This window comes from Rhinolophus sinicus, chromosome X (genome assembly GCF_036562045.2).
Source record: "Rhinolophus sinicus isolate RSC01 chromosome X, ASM3656204v1, whole genome shotgun sequence".
NCBI lineage: Eukaryota > Metazoa > Chordata > Mammalia > Chiroptera > Rhinolophidae > Rhinolophus > Rhinolophus sinicus.
The window spans coordinates 108,689,158-108,706,915 of NC_133768.1; the positions used below are offsets into that span (position 1 = coordinate 108,689,158).

Consider the following 17,758-nt stretch of genomic DNA (forward strand, 5'->3'; position numbering starts at 1 on the left):
CAGGGGCTGCTAGTACAGCTGGCACTGAGGCAGTTAAAAAGGAATGGACTGGAAATCCGGCGAGTCTGCATCAGCCTAATTGTCTCTCCCCCGACTTGTTTGCTTCTAGATGTCAGCAACTCTTTCAGGACAGCAGCCTTTTCACAGGCAAGGGGCTGTGAAGGGGATGGGTCCTGGAGGCCAAGAAGAAATCAAAGACCATGTTCCTTCCTATCTCTGCTTCTAAAAAAGCAAATAAGAAAGGTAGAGCTGAGGTCTGATGGACAAAGGGGGCAACCTTGTCATAAACAAGTCTCAGTTTTCATGGAAGTCGATCCCACGGGCAGCTGAGAGGGAAGCCCCCATTCCCAAAGACTAGGCTGGGCTGTCCTTTCTATGTCTGTGCAAGGGGGGCCCGTGGGAGACCTGTGCCCTGGGGCGTCATTCCTGACACTGAAGCTGGGCTTGCACAAAGAAACCAGCTGAGGAAAAAGTCTATAACCAGCCAAACAACTGGTTACTAGAAAATCACCAGAACTAGTCATGAAAAACAAAAGAAATACATACCTCAAACTAGCTCTAATTGGTTATTTCTGTGGTTTGAATTCCACTGCCTGAAAAGTTTGACTGTAACATGGTCCAAGCTGGGCACCAACCCCAGGGAGGCCAGGCAAAGCCACTAGCTGGACTTAAGGTTGAAAGTCAAAGGCTGATCATCAGTGCAAAGGGATAAGGTGTGATAAGGTGGGGAGGGGAGGGAGGACACCCCGGTGGGGGGGGGAATCAGCCATGACTCGGGTGCTGGTGGCACTATTGCTACATGGGGAACAGAGATGGGGTCTGCAGTGACAGGCAAAAGATCCAGCTGTGAGCTCTATAAGACTGAGGAGCCCATGGGTCGTCCTGGAGGACAGGCCAGGAAGGAGTTGGGAAGACAGGTGTGGGCTCCAGACAGAGATTGGCGGACTCCCTTCAGACACTGTCACAGTGGTCTGTGTGTGTGGGGGGGGGGGGGGCGGTGGGCTGAAGTTCAGCTTTGGCCACGGTTGGAGGAGCTTAAGAAATATCTGGGTGGACATGTCCAGCAGGCTGTTGGATATACAACTCTAGTGCTGAGGGCAGAAGGAGGGCTGGTGAGCCTGTGCCGGGAGCCCAGGGGAGTGACAGTCCCCTCTCCCACCCTCAACCTCTCCTTTGTCACCATAGCCGCCAAGTTTCTGGCTCAGCCAAACCCCTCTGGATCACTGGAGCCCTGTGCCTGGGGCCTCGGGTCCCTCTGCTGCCCTAGTGGGAGGGGGCGTCCTGGGGTCCCCAGCTGCCTGCCCCTAGTGGGTCCCAGGGGCCCCTGCCAGGCTGGCCTCTTCCTGTTCCCGTACCTCCATCCTCAGGCTCATCCTGTGGCGGCCTCACCCTCTAAGGCCTGTCCTTGGCCCGGGGTCCCCCCCCCACCCCGCCTTCCCTGGAAGGTCAGGTGACAGCTCAGTGGGGAGGAGAGGCCTGGACTGCAGCTGTGTCTCTGCAGTGTGTTCTCGCCATGTTGGGGACGCAGCTGAGCTGTCTGTGTGCTGGGCTGGGCTGGGACTCTGCCAGTAGAGCGAGTGGTTACGTCAGAAGCCCCTTGTGCACCTTCGCCAGGCTGGGACCTGCCTGTGGGCCAGCGACCAGTGTGGCCTGCTCTCCTCTGCAGAGAGGGCCAGCAGAGGGGATGGGGGGGGCTGGGAAAGCCACGGGCCTGCAAATGGCAGTGCCCTCCCACGTGTGGGGAGCGGACCCTCTGAGAGCCCGGGAAGCAAACAGAGATGAAAGGAGGGAAGGCAGGGAGGGAAACAGGGAGGGAGGGGCTGCCCATGTCTTCCCTGGGCACCCATGGTAAATGCCCCGTCAGCCAGCACCAGGGCCAACGCAGGGCCAGGGTGACTGCTTCTGAGATGCGTCCTGTGTCCTCGGGGACCAGGTGCTTAGTGGATGCCGCCTCCGGCAGGTGTCACCAGGGCAGGCCATGTGTCCCCAAGGAGAAAACCTCATGGAGGCCACAGTATTCGACCTGTTAATCCTGGTGAAACTTGGAGGGGCTGCCAGGTCCTCCAGAGCCCATGGGCATCTCGGGGGGGGGCCTGCTGAGAGTCCTGGCTGAGGACGCAGGGACCCTGGGCCGGCCCTGACTTGCATGTGACCTTGGGCACAGTCCTGGGCTCTGTGGGCCTGGTCTCTCCGTCTGTCAGCAGCTTGAGCACGGGGCCTGGCTGACCTAAAGGGCCCTGCCGGTCCCTCCCATAGGCTTCCGGGGACCGACCGGCTCAGGGCTGCAGGTGCGCCAGGCCACCCTGGGTCAGCTGTGCTGCCTGCTGCACAGGGACCAGCCATGGGCCCCTCTGTCCCCTCATCTCCAGTCGCGTCCCAGCTCCTAGGACAACGTGCTTCTTCCCATTGTGGGAATTATAAAGAGTACTGCCCCCAGCTTGTCGTCACCCCAAGGGCCACACCAGTGTGGGCATACCTCAGAGAGCCCAGAGCGGCCAAGCACCCTCCTGGACCACCCAGTGTGGACCCCTGGAGCTGAGGGCTGGGCCCTGAGCAGAAAATGTCCTTTGCTTGGGTGGTGGCTGCTTGTTTTCTGTCTCTTGTTCATGTTATTTTTAGCCCACTTTGTGAGCACTCTCTCGGCCTTGGCAGAACGAGAGCGTGCCCAGGGAAACTAGTGGGCACATTAGCAAGGCAGACGGACCAATGGGTCTGCCGAGGGGCTGGGAGGCCGGAGGAGAAATTGTTTGCTTGGCCCCATCTATTTATTAGTGTGCTCAGAGATTGCTATTTATATTTTAACCCCCCCAGGGACAGCCGTGAATCTCTGGATGAAAAGAGTTGGTGTATTTGCAGCCTTGAAAGTAAAAAATAATCAGTAGTCACAAACCGAGCCAAGACTGCCAAGGGTGGGAGGCTGTGGGGGGGTGCGGCCCTGAGAGGCCCAGAGAATAGCTACAGGACAGCTTGCAAGGTCTGTGTTCTCACATGTTAATTGGGCTGTTGGTGGTGCAGATCAAGATAAGCAAAGGACAGAGAAAGCCTGTGAAAATGTGGCCTGGCAATTGCAAAAGGGTTTCACACCTCAGAAAAGGGGGACTGTTTCCCAGCCCTACCCCAGCAGCTGTAGAACATGCTGGAGGTCCCATGGGAAGTGGAGTGGCCAGGCTGGGGCCAGAGTCAGGGCCAGGGTTCCTTCCGTCTGAGCAGGAAGGCAGCTTTCACAGGCCTAGAAGCCCACTCTCCCCTTGCCCCAGCTCCTAGAAGCATCCGTGGGGCGTAGACCACCCTGGCCCAGACCACCCCGGCCCAGCTCCCTCTGTGCAGCTGTCAGGCCAAGGCCGGCTCAGTCTCTGGGCCTGAGAGGCCCATAAGGGGTTGGTGCAGGAAGAAGGTTTGGATGAGCCTCTCTTTGAGGGAGGGCCATTTCAGCTTGAATCCACCCTGATCCTGCCGCCCCCAGAGGGCCTGCCAGGTGGGAGTGAGGCCACCAACGTGTCAAGCTGGGGGTGGGAAGCAGGGGATGGGTTGGGGCTTAGAGCCTCTTCAAGGGTCTGAGCCTAGTTTTTTGAAGCAAACTAGAAACTTGCAAATATTAAGACATTTCCACTGTGAGCTGTTTGCATCTCAGACGCCCTTGTATTTAGTCTGTTATAATGGAGATGTTTGGGGACGCTTATCAATAAGCATTTTAACAATTTGCAGCAGCCCGCTTGTGGTTTTAGGCACACTGGATGCTGTCTCTAGAGCTTACTAAGGGGCGACAGTTTAAGGACGTGTGTAGACATAACTGACTTCTTCCTGGAGTAAGACTAGCTTGCAGGCATCTCAGAACTTGACTGGAGAAAAGTAACCCAAACCTGGCACCCCTCCCAGGAGAGCTTTTCCTTCCTAAGGGGACCCAGCAATGTGCGTTTCAGCTCCTGGCGGGGGGTTTCTGCGGAGTCTGACAACTCTAATGGTCTTGTTTGCCACGTGCTCAGGCATCAGGCGCCTGCATCGTCTGTCCGTCTAGTCCCATGGCGGGAGGGGGGGAGGGGAGGAAGCCCAGGGCCATCCTGCCCTGGCGCCTGATGAAAGCTCAGGTTTTAGCGCAATTAACATCTCCGGCCCATAGTTTATGGCTAAATCTCCATACATCACAATCTAAAAGCAAACATTTGCCTTTGATAGCTCTAATTTATGCATAGAATCAGTTGACTGTTCACATCTTAATTGTTATTTTTTTTTGAATAGCTTCACAGCGGAAAATCAAAGCCGTCTGAGTTTTCTAAGCTGCAACTTATTTTCTTGGTGTGTTTTTTTTCTAACGTAAAACATCTAATTAATCCATGTAATCTGGATACTTTATGTTTAAACCTTTCATGCTCCTAAAACAAACTGAAGGAAAATGTAGCTAATTTGTATAGAAGCTTTGTATCTTTTTTTCTCTCTTTCCTCAGATACATTAGCGAATACATGGTGAGAACAGGAGGAAGACTGTGAAACAAGAAAATGAATGAAATTCCAGTCATTGATATGTTAAAGGAGCTTTACTTCCCTGGGAAAATATTAATATTCGTAAGTTAACCCAGTGCTAGCTGGGGCACCTTTCTCCCTTCGCCTTCATTTCAGAAAGGGTTTGCCTAAGGGGGGTCCCTTGGGCCCCACACAGTTGGGTGAGGGTCCAGCAGCCAGGCAGCGCTAGGCACAGGTCAGAGGCATAGCAGAACCGTCACCCGCCTGCTCCAAGCCTGCCTTCTCCTCGGCAGAGCCTCCAGCCAACCTCCTTGTGAGTCTGCCTGAGGCCCCTTAGCTGCGCAGTGAAGAAGCCAGTAGCTGATCTGAGAGCTACCTGACTCCAGATCTTAGCTTTTGGGCTCCATGGCTCAAGAAAAATCCCTTAGGATCTCAGTCCTGAGCTTAAAGACCTTTGCGGCGCCTCTGAGGTCAGAGAAGGAGCTGGAGGCTGCACAACACCAGTGCATCTCTGGGCTTTGCAGATACATCTCAATGGAGCAAACTCTGCGGCCCTCCCCTCCCTCCTGAGCCTCAGCCCTGTCAGTCCCCATGTTCTGCCTTGGCTGGGGACTCAAATCCCAAGAAACAAAGAGGGTATTTAAGTGCAATATCCCTAGTGAATAAAGAAAGGAGATTTGCTTGCCAGACTATTTAAGGCAAGTTCTCTAAGCCATTTCTCCTTAGCCAGCACGTTGGCCTGGGGGACGGTAAAGGACCTGAGCAGCTCTCAAAAGCCTGTCTTCAGAATCCCTCCTGGAACCACTATGTGGAAGGAAGAATTGACAAATTACAAATTATTACCATGGGCAGAAGGCAAAGGCACCTCTAGACAGGATATGGGGAAAGCTCCTGGGAACAGGCTTATTCCACTACACTCTTCCCAGCACACAGATTACAACTGGCCAGGGGACTGAGGGGGAGGAAGTGGCCAGATGGCACTGGGCTCCACCCCAGCCCCTGCTGGAGGGTGTCTGCAGGAGGGCTGCTTGCAATTCTCTGTCACCACCCACACCACCACTGCCTACCTGGTGCGCTACCTTTGGCAGAGGGGCTGGTCAGGGTCCAGGACGAGTAGATGCTGCACTGGAGGAAGGCTGTGTCTTGGGGCCATTTCCTGTTGGCTTCGAAACAGGCTCTGAGGGAAAGGAAGAATCCCAGGGCTGGGCCTCATTTCCTCATCTGCCATTCTCACCTCCACACCAATATGAAAACATTTTGCAGACTCCACATAACAGCAACTAGTGGTACTTTTATCATCTGCTAATCAAGGAACACAAAAGTACAAGAGAGCCAGTATCAATGGGCTGAGACCCAGTGTCAGCAGGGCTGTGCTGTTTGAAGGCTCCAGGGGCTTATCCTTCCTGCATCTTCTCGTCCAGCTTTTGGTGGCCCCAGATGTTCCTTGGCTTGTTGCTGTGTCACTCCAATCTCTGCTTCTCCTTTCCATTTTGTTCTCTTCTTAGGGCACTTGTCATTGGATTTAGGGCTCACCCAGATAATCCAGGAGGATCTGATCTGGAAACCCTTACCTTAATGACACCTGCAAAAACTTTTTTTCCAAATAAGGTCACGTTCATGAGTTCCAGGGGGACTTAGCACTGCAGTACAAACGTGTTGTACTGTAGACTGATTGACCAGGCCCTCCTGCCACATGGCCGGTGTGGAGTGGGCAGTCTATATGTCACCTGAATTCTAGTGTGGTGGAAACTGGACTCTGCATTTCCTTTGAGTTGGTTATTTCTCTCTCCCAGCCACAAAGCTTCCACCACGAAGGGAAGGGAAGGGAAGGGAAGGGAAGGGAAGGGAAGGGAAGGGAAGGGAAGGGAAGGGAAGGGAAGGGAAGGGAAGGGAAGGGAAGGGAAGGGAAGGGAAGGGAAGGGAAGGGAAGGGAAGGGAAGGGAAGGGAAGGGAAGGGAAGGGAAGGGAAGGGAAGGGAAGGGAAGGGGAAAAGAAAGATACATGCATATTCCTCCGTTCAGCCACTAGAGGTGCTATCCCATAGGGCAGCTTGGCTCCTGCCCTCGCTGATTAGCCTTTGATGGCTCCCTGGTGCCTGTGAGATGTAGTCTGTGCCAGTCTGCTCAGCTTGGCATTCAAGATCAGGAGGATCCAGCCTACCTCTGGAACACCCCTGTGGGGACAGAGTCCCAGAGAGCAGTTTCCAGGCTCTCGGCCTCACATGGAAAGGTGCTGGCTCGGGTAGTAGATGGTCATCAGCTGTGATTGGATGGCCATCAGCTGTAAGCAGTTAGCCATTGGCCACTGATATAACTGCAGTGGGTACGCTAGCAAGCACGGAGTGTGGATTGAGGGTTGCAGAGGCAGATTGCAGTCAGCAAGTGGGGTTGGTTGGCAGAGAAGTAGACGGCAGGTTGCAGATAGTGTGGCTCCTGCTTCCTGTGTCTCCAACCCAGCCACCAGTGAGACTATAGTGGTATGACTCCCCTACCTATGGCTCCGTGGGTGTTCTGTTTTGGCTTCACCATATCCTGCGTTCTTGGGCGGGGAGCGGGAGCACAGAGGCTGCATGACAACCTCTCTCTCCACCCCTCACCCATCTCACAGAATACCCTGCCCTCCTCTGCCCCCAGGCTTCTGCTGACTTCTTCCTTGCCTGGGATACTTTTCCACACCTGCTTGCCTTCTTTCCATCTTACAAGGCTCAGCTCAAACTTTACCACTGCCTACTGTAGAAGCCTTCCCAGACTAGCAGAGTTGAGAATGACACCCTCCCTCTGGTCTAGTCCCTTCTTAAGGGTCCATATCAATATCACAGTTAGACTTGTGGCCAACTCACCTAATCAGGGGTCTCTTTCTTGTTTCAAGGGATGGAGTTGAACTTTCCCTGGGGTCCCTGACACCTCGCACATGGTAAGATATGCAATTGTTTTTGTTGAATTGAAGGCATGTGTACATATTATTACTTCCTCTGTTACTTAGTTGGCAAGGAAATTGTCCAATTCCAAGAGGGGAAAAGGGAAGGAAAAGCAGCTGAGAGAGAAGGGGTCCAGACTCACCCAGCATAGCAGATGGCATGCAGAGATTCTGACCTTTGCCCTGCCCTCTCCTGCTGTCCCTTTTCTGCAGGGTGCCCCTGGTCCAGAGTGTCTCAGGCATCCCCCTTGCCTACTCTTTGAAGAACTGCAGTTGTCTTGGCATAGGGACTAGGGGTTCATTCTGTCAACACCTGAGATAAGTGCAGATATTGCTCAGATTGCCTCAGCCTTCACAGATGTCCCTCACATCCCCTTCCTGCTTCCTCCTTGCTTTAGCCAAGGCCAGATCTCATCCTTTCAGCTCCTCTAGGTGCTGGGAAAGTACACCTCACCCCCAAGCTCACAGCTAGACATCATACCCAATCCCCAACTAAACCTCACCCCTGGAGTCTGTCCCCAGAAGCCCCCTGACTCAGCCCCGCTAATCACGATGCACAGCCCCCTCAGAGACTAGCTGTCTGTGTTTGTCCACAGCTTTTTCTCAGCCCCTCAGGCTCTTCACACTTGCTCCCATAGGAGCGTCAGCCCAAAAACTCCATCCTGCCATCACTATGGTGTGGGCAGCGGAGAGCATGAACTCTGACATCAGCTGGCGGGGGTGGAGGTGGGGGCGTGTCTCAGCTCTGCCCCTTATTAGTTTGGAACTTTTCTGAGCCTCAGGTCCCAATGAACTCATTCATTCACTTACTCAGTAAAATATACACACACACAAAGGTCAGACATGTATAGCACCTACTACCGTGTTTCCCCAAAAGTAAGACCTAGACAGACCATCAGCTCTAGTGCATCTTTTGGAGCAAAAATTAATATAAGACCTGGTATTGTATTATATTATACCCGGTCTTATAGTAAAATAAGACTGGGTCTTATATTAATGTTTGCTCCAAAAGACGCATTAGAGCTGATGGTCTACCTAGGTCTTATTTTCGGGGAAACACGGTAGGTGCTAGCCATTGCAGGGGGGACAGCAGTGTAAAGGACGAATGCCTGCCTTCCATGAGCTCAGGCGTTGGTCCTGGGCGAGGTGCTAGCCATGCAAATAAGCATGATAAATTAAAAAAAAAAAAAAAAAAAAAGGATGTAATGCCAGGCAGTGCTCTGCTCTGATGGGACTGCTGAGCTCCTAAACATTTTCTGCTCTCAATCATTATATTATAAAAACACAGCAAAGGGCTAGGGGCTAGAGAATTCTAAACTTGCAATAAAAAGTTACTTTTCCTGCAAGGATTTTAATAAGGAAGATTAAAAAAAAAATAGCTGTGGGTGTATTTGACTATTACAGGCTAAAATAATCAGCTGCTCCAGATGTCCTGAACAGCCCATAAAAACAAAGTCAAGGTTCTCGGCCATCCAAATACTGTGTCCTCAATTTTAGGACAGTGTGATTGATAAGATGCAAATACTTGCATAATGGTTTTTCAGACAGAAATAAAGAGGAAACCAAACGGCACTGAAGGTGCCCATGGAGAGTGAGGAGCATTGGTGTTAACATGTGAGAAAGCCTGTGGCTCTGAAAAGCCTCTTTGCCGCCAGGCTCCCAAACACTAGCGGCTGAGGTGAGCCAGCTGCTCTGCCAGCACAGCCTGCTTCATCCATCAGTCACAAGCGACACTTCTGCCCCCTCCCCACCCCGGTAGCTCCAGTTCCCAACTCAAATCATGCCATCACCAAGAGCAAGCTGAGTAAGTAATGTAACTGGGCTGTCCTGGTGATGCTTTTCTGTTCCATGGGAGTCAGTGCAAGAACATGCTTGTGGGTGCAAATGGGGGACAAGGGAAAGAAGCCGCCACATCCATCCCTGGGAGGGGTCCGAGGCCTGGACTGAAGTGGCAGGGAAGCCAGCAGCATGAGGGGACTATTTAGGAAGTGAACTGACAGAACTGGTTATTGAGAGTCTGTGGAGAGAAAAAATGATGGGGGGTGGGTGCATTGGAGGTGTGTCCAATTTCCTGGCTGATTACTGAGAAGTTTGAAAACGGTGTGGGGAAGGCCCACCTCAGGGCTAGATCCAGCAGAGCACTTGCCCCACGCTCCCACTTTCCCCTGCAGCCAGCTCTGTGATGTTTGCGGAGGGACTGACGAGGTGCAGTTGAGCTGGGCTGTACCTATCCCCTTCCTGAAGGCCAGCTCCATGGCCATCTCCTCCAGGTCTCTCTCCTGAACCCGCAGAGACTCTGGGTGGTTCTTTGTGCTTCTCTGACAACCCTGATCCTACCTTTCCCCATCTGAAGTGCACAGTTAGTGCAGACTGCTGGCAGGGCCCCCAAGCAGCCCTGCTGGGATCCCCATCTGCATGACGGGGCAGGTCTGCAGTCCCCGTGTTGGGGTTCCCATCCTGGGTCCACTTCTCTCTGTGCAGGGGGGCTGTAGGAAGGGCTTGCTTCTTATGATACAGCCATGACATAGGGTCGTGCTATGAGGGCACCAGGACAGTGCCTGCCTGGCCCTGGATGTCTGCCTGGCTGTTGGTAGAGGCTCAGTAAGTGGTAGCTTTGCTTCTGATTGTGTGTTTTTTCCTCCTTTCTTCCTTCTCCCTATCCTTGGCATTGTTGCTATGGTATGTGTATTGGTTTCCTGTTGCTGCCCTACGAAATTACCACACATTTGTTGGCTTAAAATAGCAGAAATGTATTCATTTATGCAGAAATTTATGCATATAATGTATTTATCCTCTCACTGTTCTGAAGCCACAGTCTGAAATGAAGGTGTCAGCCAGGCCACATTCCTTAGGAGGGTTCTAGAGTAGATTCCTTCCTTGCCTCCTCCAGCTTCTGCTGGCCCCAGGCTTCCTTGGCTTGTGGCCGCATCATTCCACCTCGGCCTCCTACACATGGCCGTCTCCCCTATGTTTCCAATCTCCTTCTACCCCCGTCTCATAAGGACACCTGCCGTTGGATTGAGGGCCCACCTGGATAAACCAGAATACGTCAGCTCCAGATCTTTCATTTCATTACATCTGCAAAGGCCTTTTGTCAAATAAGGTCCCATTCCTAGGATCTGGGTGCACGTATCTTGTTGAGGCTGCCATTCAACACACTATAGTATGAGTATTAGGATTTCCCATCACCTCCAAGATCACAGGCCACCCCACCTGGGTTCCCTTTGCTGAGCCCCTGTAGGACACTCACAGAGCTAAGTGCCCGCAGCAAGACTGGAGGCAAGAGCGCAGCTGGTCTAGACTCTCCAGAACTCAAGGGAAAAGTGACCCTGGTGATCAGGTTGTTGCAAAGCCATCACAAACCTGGCAGGGGAAACGGGGGACTCTGTAGGAGGCCCTCGGCAGGGGCAGGCTCTTCCAGGAGGCCTACCTCCTGCCTGCTTTCAGCAAGCTTTGAGAAGGCATCTCCTGTGTGCCTGGCTAATATTTGTTGCTGGGACACAGTGTTAAGTCAAGCCCCAGGGGCCCCTCCCAGCAGTCACAGGCGTCTTGCCGTTCCTGCTTCTGCCCTCGGGGCTACCCAGACTTCCTTAAGGGACTGCAAAGGGGCTCTCCCCTGACCCTACAGAAACACACACCCTCAGGAGGCAGTGGGTCCTGAAGCACACAGGGTCCCCACCCGGTTTCTGGAACGACAGTCCTGGGTTTGAGCTCTGACTAGCGCGTCTGTCACTTCAGGCCACTTCACGGAGGTAAAAGTGGCGGCAGTGAGCCTGATAGGGTGTGAAACACACGCAGAGAGGGAAGTGGAAGCATTTTACAACCTGCAAAGGGCCCTGCAGGAGGCATTGTTGAAGATGCCAGGCTACTCCTCACACCTGTGTGGCCTTGGGGCCACGGCTGATCCGATGTGTCCTGTGTCAGACAGGACAAACTGATGCTCTCATGCTGGGGCGAAAGTGAGGGCCTGAGGGGAGGGGGAGCCCCTGCAAAACGCAGCCCCCCACCCCACCAGCACACTTCTGAGAAGGCAGAGATGGAACAGAACAAGAGAAAGACCATGTTCTTTCACCAAACGGGGGAGGGGACAATCCAGTGACCAATTTGGGTGATTAGCTACAAGAAGAGGGCCCTTTATTCCAGGCGTGTGTATGCCTTTTAATTTGCTCTTGTGGGCTCCTGAGGGGGCCCAGTAACCGTGCCATTTGTATTCTTTGCCAGCCTCGGAGGATATGGGCACACTCTGGGAGATGGCTCCAGGTGGTACGGAGTGCCACCTGCACTCCCAGTTTCCCGATTAACTGCTCTATACCCACCTCCACGGGGCGGGGGTGGGGAGGTGGCAGGCCCACTGGGTCTGCTCCAAGGCCCAGGTGGGCCTTCTCCTGGTCTGGAGGCAGCAGCAGCGAGGTCTGAGTTGATGGTGGCACTTTCCCACTTTTGTACTAAACAAAATAAAAATGTACTATTGGTGACAAAGGGACATGGTCCTCTTAAGCAATTAAAGGCACCGGAGTTACCAAGCAGGCCAATTAAGAGTGGGTGATTTGCATTACAAGAAGACCCTTTGCTTCATAAAAGGAGTTCTCACGGGGCTGCAATAGATGGCGCCTCAGGGGGGTTAAAGATTCAATTTACAAAACAGCCACTGACCCACCAGTCTTCAGCAGCACACTCCGCTGTGTAAAGCCAGCGCATCTGCGCTGACTTTGGACCCTCCTCCCAGCCCCGAGATTTGTGGCCTGGCCGAAGGCGGGAGCAGCCTTTCTCCCAGCTCACAGGCACACACCCCTTCTTTGCTGCACCCTGGCAATTTCTCAAAAGCAGGACACGTGACTCCTCTCCAGGCTGGCCCAGCAAGTTGCGGGGCCTGTTTACTCTTTGAGAGGGTGAACCACCTCGATAGAACAGGGCAGGGTGGACAACAGTAATCTCCCAAGGCACTTCCAGCCTCACGATTCTGGGAGTTCCAGTCCTGGGCTGGCTGGGTGGCCCTGGTGGTGCCCTTGACCTGTGAAGAGGGACAAGGACGTGGTCCAGGATAATGCACAGAATAATGGCAGGGGGGAAATGAAATATGTTTGTGAAAGTACTTTAGAAATGATATGTTTCACAGATGCTGGAGATGCAGATGGAGGCGGGGTGGCCTGCGTTCCTGGAAAAGGGGCATGTGAGAAGTCACCCGCCCCACCGCCTCAGCGCTCAGATGGTGTAAAACCCGCTCGGTGGGCGCATGTGTGCCAAGTGCTGATGCATGCCAGGGTCCAGCTTGGCAAGCTCTAGGATATTTCCATTCCAGTCAATGGTCAGTGGAAGTCAACTCCTTCCATGCACTGGGAACTTTAGAGAAAAGCAGAGTCCCAAAACGCAAAGTTTGTGTTTCAGAGACGTTAACTGAATCTTAGTTTGGAATATAGTGGAAGCTTAAGGAAATGACTTGGAAGTGCCTGTTCGAGATAGAGCCTTGAAATTGGAACTGATTTTTCGAATTGGCCCAAGCTCTGGAACTTGCTGGGGTTTCTCAAGAGGCGGGTGGAAGTTGGCAGATGAGGTGAGAGCAGCCACCATGTAACTTTGTGGTGCTGGTGGCCAGAGGTCCCAAAATGTGTCTCCCCAACTCCTGCCATTGCTCAAATTGAGAAGCAGTTTCTGCCCACCCCCCGTCTTGTAGACACCTTAAGGATTCAAAGTGTTGGGTTTTTTTTTTTAAGATTTTATTGGGGAAGGGGAACAGGACTTTATTGGGGAACACTGTGTACTTCCAGGACTTTTTTTCCCAAGTCAAGTTGTTGTCCTTTCAATCTTATTTGTGGATGGTGCCGTTCAGCTTCAAGTTGTTATCCTTTCAGTCTTAGTTGTGGAGGGCACAGCTCAGCTCCAGGTCCAGTTGCCATTGCTAGTTGCAGGGGGCACAGCCCAGCATCTCTTGCGGGAGTCGAACCGGCAACCCTGTGGTTGAAAGGACCCGCTCCAACAAACTGAGCCATCTGGGAGCTCAGCGGCAGCTCAGCTCAAGGTGCCGTGTTCAATCTTAGTTGCAGGGGGCGCAGCCCACCATCCCTTGTGGGAGTGAAGGAATCGAACTGGCAACCTTGTGGTTGAGAGGACGCGCTCCAACCAACTGAGCCATCTGGGAGGCAGCTCAGCTCAAGGTGCCATGTTTAATGTTAGTTGCAGGGGGCGGAGCCCACCATCCCTTGCGGGACTCAAGGAGTTGAACCGGCAACCTGTGGTTGAGAGCCCACTGGCCCATGTGGGAATTGAACCGGCAGCCTTCGGCATTAGGAGCATGGAGCTCCAACTGCCTGAACCACTGTGCTGGCCCCCAAAGTGGTTTTTAAAAGTTCTGCAATCCAACCCTCGACCAGAGAGTTGTTTTCAGAGCTAGGAAGTTTGAGGGACTTAAAATGAAGCTGGGGAAAAGGCAATAGAGCAAGAGCTAGTACAGAGAGAGGCTCCAAGGAAGGGAGATGGGGAGGGACTTGGGAAGAATATCGAACTCACTCCTTCCCATTCTGGCCTGCTCTGGAGGTCACACCAGAAGGAAGAATCCCCTGAAAGTCCCAAAGGTCTCCTTTCTTCTAGGAGAATGGCTGATTTTCACCCCTACTGGAGGGTGAGTGCTGTGTCAAACTCCCCTCCTGGACTGTCCTTACCTCAGTGCCGCATGAACCTGGAGTCAGACAGAGGCCACCTGAGGTCAGCAGGTGCAACTAGGAATCAATGAAGGAGGTGGTGACAGAATCCAGAAGTCACTGGTGCAGTCTTAATCAGCAAGATTGTCATCCAGTCAGCAATGGACTAACTGTCCCAGCCCTTCGGGCCAAAGACAGGCCTTGGCCTCCATGCTTCTAGTCCCTTCCTTGAAGCGTTCGGATAAATCAAGTGACGAGCCTTAAGCAAGGGACTTCGAGCTGGTGGCTCCCGGCAGCTTCCTGCTCCTGAACCATCATCATCTTCTCCTGAAGTCTTCCCATCCTCCCCGCACATGCATGCAGGCCCTGGGGAGACTTTGTCAAGAGTAGAGGGGGGCTTCTATCCCTGTCTGGGTGATGAGAAAGCTGCCTTCTGTCCCAGCTTCGCCACTAGCCACCTGTATGGGTTTCCTGTGGTTGCTGTAACAATTGACCACCAATTTAGTGGCTTAAAACAGTGTACATTTACTGTCTTATAGTTCCAGAGGGCACAAGCCACTTTCACTTGGCTGAAGTTAAGGGGTCAGCAGGGCTATTGCTGTTGTAGGCTCTGAGGGGAGAATCCATATCCTTGCGCTTTCCAGCTTCTAATGGTGCCTACATTCCTTGGCTTGTGGCTTCCTCCTCCATCTTCAAAGTGCATCACTCCAATCTCTCCTTCCGCCATCACACTGCCTTGTTCTCTACTTTTTCTCCCTCTTATAAGGCCCTTGTGATAGCATTTAGGGCCCATCAGAAAACCCAGGACCATCCCTCCTTATCAAGGTATTAATTAATCACATCTGCAAAGTCCCTTTTGCCGTATAACAGTCACAGGTTCCAGGGACTAGGACGTGGATACCTTTCGCGGCCAGTATTCAGCCTCCCACCCCATGTACAGGTTTTTGGGCAATTAAGTCACTGCACTTCTCTGACCCTCAGTTTCCTCATTTTACCAATGGGATGAGGATTCTGCCCTGCTGACCTCATGGGCTTAATGGGAGGTTCCAGGGAGACGATGGATGTCACGGCATTTTGTAAGCTATTGAGTGAAGCCTGCCAGCACTGAGACTGGTTCTTGTCGCCCTTCCTATGGAGCTCCAGTCCCCTCAGTTCAGTCACCCATGGCCCAGGGACTCTGCCTCCATGGCCTTCTCCGGTATGTCTTGATAAATGCTTTCCAAGCTGAACTTGCCCCTAAGCCGACTAGCTCCTCCCACCCTGTCCCAATGAGTGACAGTGGAGAGTACAAGGTCCCTGGGTGAGTGGCAGCCATTTGGGCTTGGATTTCAGGCACTAGCCAGAGATCATCTCAATTGGCCAAAATTTCCCTACCTGCTCTGCTGTGTAGTGGTTCCAGGGAGATCCACGTATATATACAGAGGATCATGAGTATGAGGCCCTCAGCACAGTGGCACAGGAAATGGCACATAATCATTGTTCTCTGAGTAGCCATTACAGCATTCTGTGCTTGTCACCCCTTCGCTGCCGGTGCAACCATCCTTTACTTCTTCCTCTACAAGATACCATAAGATCGTGGCCAGCAGCCTTGGCATTGGTGCCATTCTGGCCCTCTGCCAGTTGTTATCCACAGTCATTTTGATGAATCAGGCCCTATCGTCATCCTCAGCTGGCCAGCCTACCTTGGGCCAGGTCACAGTTTTTATCCAGAAGCTGAAAGGTGGTAGGCAAGGTACAGCAAAGCTCCGAATGGAAAGATTGGCAAAGCCACCTCAGTGCACGACCACAGCTGGCTCCCGGGGCTTGGCAGAGACCATGAAGATTACCAGCAAAGCTTTCAAAGGGAACCAGTTGTCTCTCTACCCAAACCCAGGAAAGTCACATCGGTTACTACCTTTGGTGGGGAGAGGCTTCAGCTAAGCTTGTGAGAAACTGGGAACACAAAGGCCCTTTCTGGTTATGGCCTTCCCTCCTCCTCATCATGCCAGTGTGGAGACAGGATCCACAGAGAAGAGGGGAGCGGGGAGAAATGTCGGTGTGGACAGGACCTGGCTATTATTCCCCAAGACAGCCTGGGGCCACACAGCCGTGTTGGCTGAAGCATTATCAGCTTACTTTCCTTGCGCAGGTGTTCTGAATGCAACCCCACTCTAGAGCAGCCCCACCGTTTCTAAGGCCCATTCCACATGACGTTGATGTCTGCATTAGGCATTCCCTTCCTCAGACAGGAAACTGAGTATACCTTTTCTGTATTTGTTTGCTTGTTTCTATTGGTTGTTTTCTTCCTCTGTGAACTGTGTAAGGCAACTTGGCACTAGTGACAGACCCTGAGTTGGTAGGTGGACGGACCGAGTCTTTTCTGTGGCCCAACCCCAATGCAAGGTAAAGATCCTGGAAATAAAACTATTCACTGCTTTCAGGATTTGGGGGTGGGGAATCTGCCCCCTCCTGGGAAAAGCTCAAGCATCAATATATAGCCAGCTTTTGGGGAGCAGCATACCTGGTCCTGGACTGGATCTCGAGTGGGGAGTGCAGTGTTCAGTAACAGAGTAACGTGGGGACACAATTCCGGTGATTCTAGAGCAGTGCTTCACACAGTGTGGTCCAAGGCCCATGAGGGTCCCTGAGGACATTTCTGGGACCCACAAGATCAAAAGTCTTCTCACAGTAATACCAAGATATGTTTGTCTTTTCTACTTTCTTTTCTCTCACCATTGCACAGTGAATTTTTGCTGGAGACAACACAACATGTGACATTACTACAGATTGAATGCAGAAGCAGATACAAGAATCCAGCTGTCTTCTATTAAGCCTGACATTAGAGAGATTTGCAAAAATGTAAAAACAATGTCAGTCTTCTCACTGATCATTTGTGTTTGGGAAAATATAGTTGTTTGTGTTACCATGTAATGGGTTTATTACTGTTATTTTAATATGAATGAATAAATAGTTTTCTCCGTTTAAATTCCTAAAACTGTATATATCAATAGATAGAGCCAAGAGCTCTTTGGGATCCTTGATAATTGTTAAGAGTGTAAAGGGACCTTGAGACCCAAAAGCTTGAGAATTGCTGTCCTAGAAATCAGGGGATCCTCCCATTGGGCATTTGGGGACACTGTGTAGGGCAGAAATTGCCCCAGGTCACCCAGTGATTTATTGGATTTATTGACAGAAACAGGACCTCAATCAAGGTCTTCTTATGACCCAAGTCTCGATTTTCAGACTATTTTTTGTCAAAAGCTTCAGTGACTTGGCTCAGGGGCAAAGACCTAAAGAACCAAAAGTACCATACTTTCCCCAGCTACCAAATACTTGCACCTCCAGAGCTCTTCACCTACAAGGGGATTTTTACCTACTTACCACCTTGAAGAATTGTGACGTGGGTGAGAATCTCACTGGACATGCAACAAGCCAGTGGTCCAACAGAACCTGGATCTAGGCTCCAAACTCCCCTGTTAATCACTGTTGTACTGGGGACTTCTGTCCCCAGAAAGACTCTCTCTGAGCCAACAAAAAGCATTAAAATTGGCCAGGGCTCATTAAAGTCAGCAGACTCTTGAAAAGGCTGAGTGCCCCCGCCTCAGCCCACTCCCCAGCTCCATCCGTCCACAAGAGGTTTCAGCTACATCTTACCTCACTGCTCTGAATTGCTCCTGCATTCTAGGAATGGAAGTGTATTAAACACATCCGCCTACACACAGTATCTCATGGCGTGAGACAGTCTGAAATCTGTACACACCAGGTAATTC

At 52.1% G+C, this 17,758-nt stretch overlaps 1 protein-coding gene across 1 annotated transcript in view; it reads left to right on the forward strand.

Annotated features, from left to right (window-relative positions):
• The window catches only part of MAMLD1 (mastermind like domain containing 1), a 486,280-nt gene that overhangs the window by 229,842 nt on the left and 238,680 nt on the right, over positions 1-17,758 (forward strand). Inside the window, exons 11-12 of the mRNA XM_074324231.1 lie at positions 4,443-4,560; positions 7,327-7,371. The gene's annotated coding sequence lies outside the window, so the exon portion shown is untranslated. The remainder of the gene's footprint in view (positions 1-4,442; positions 4,561-7,326; positions 7,372-17,758) is intronic.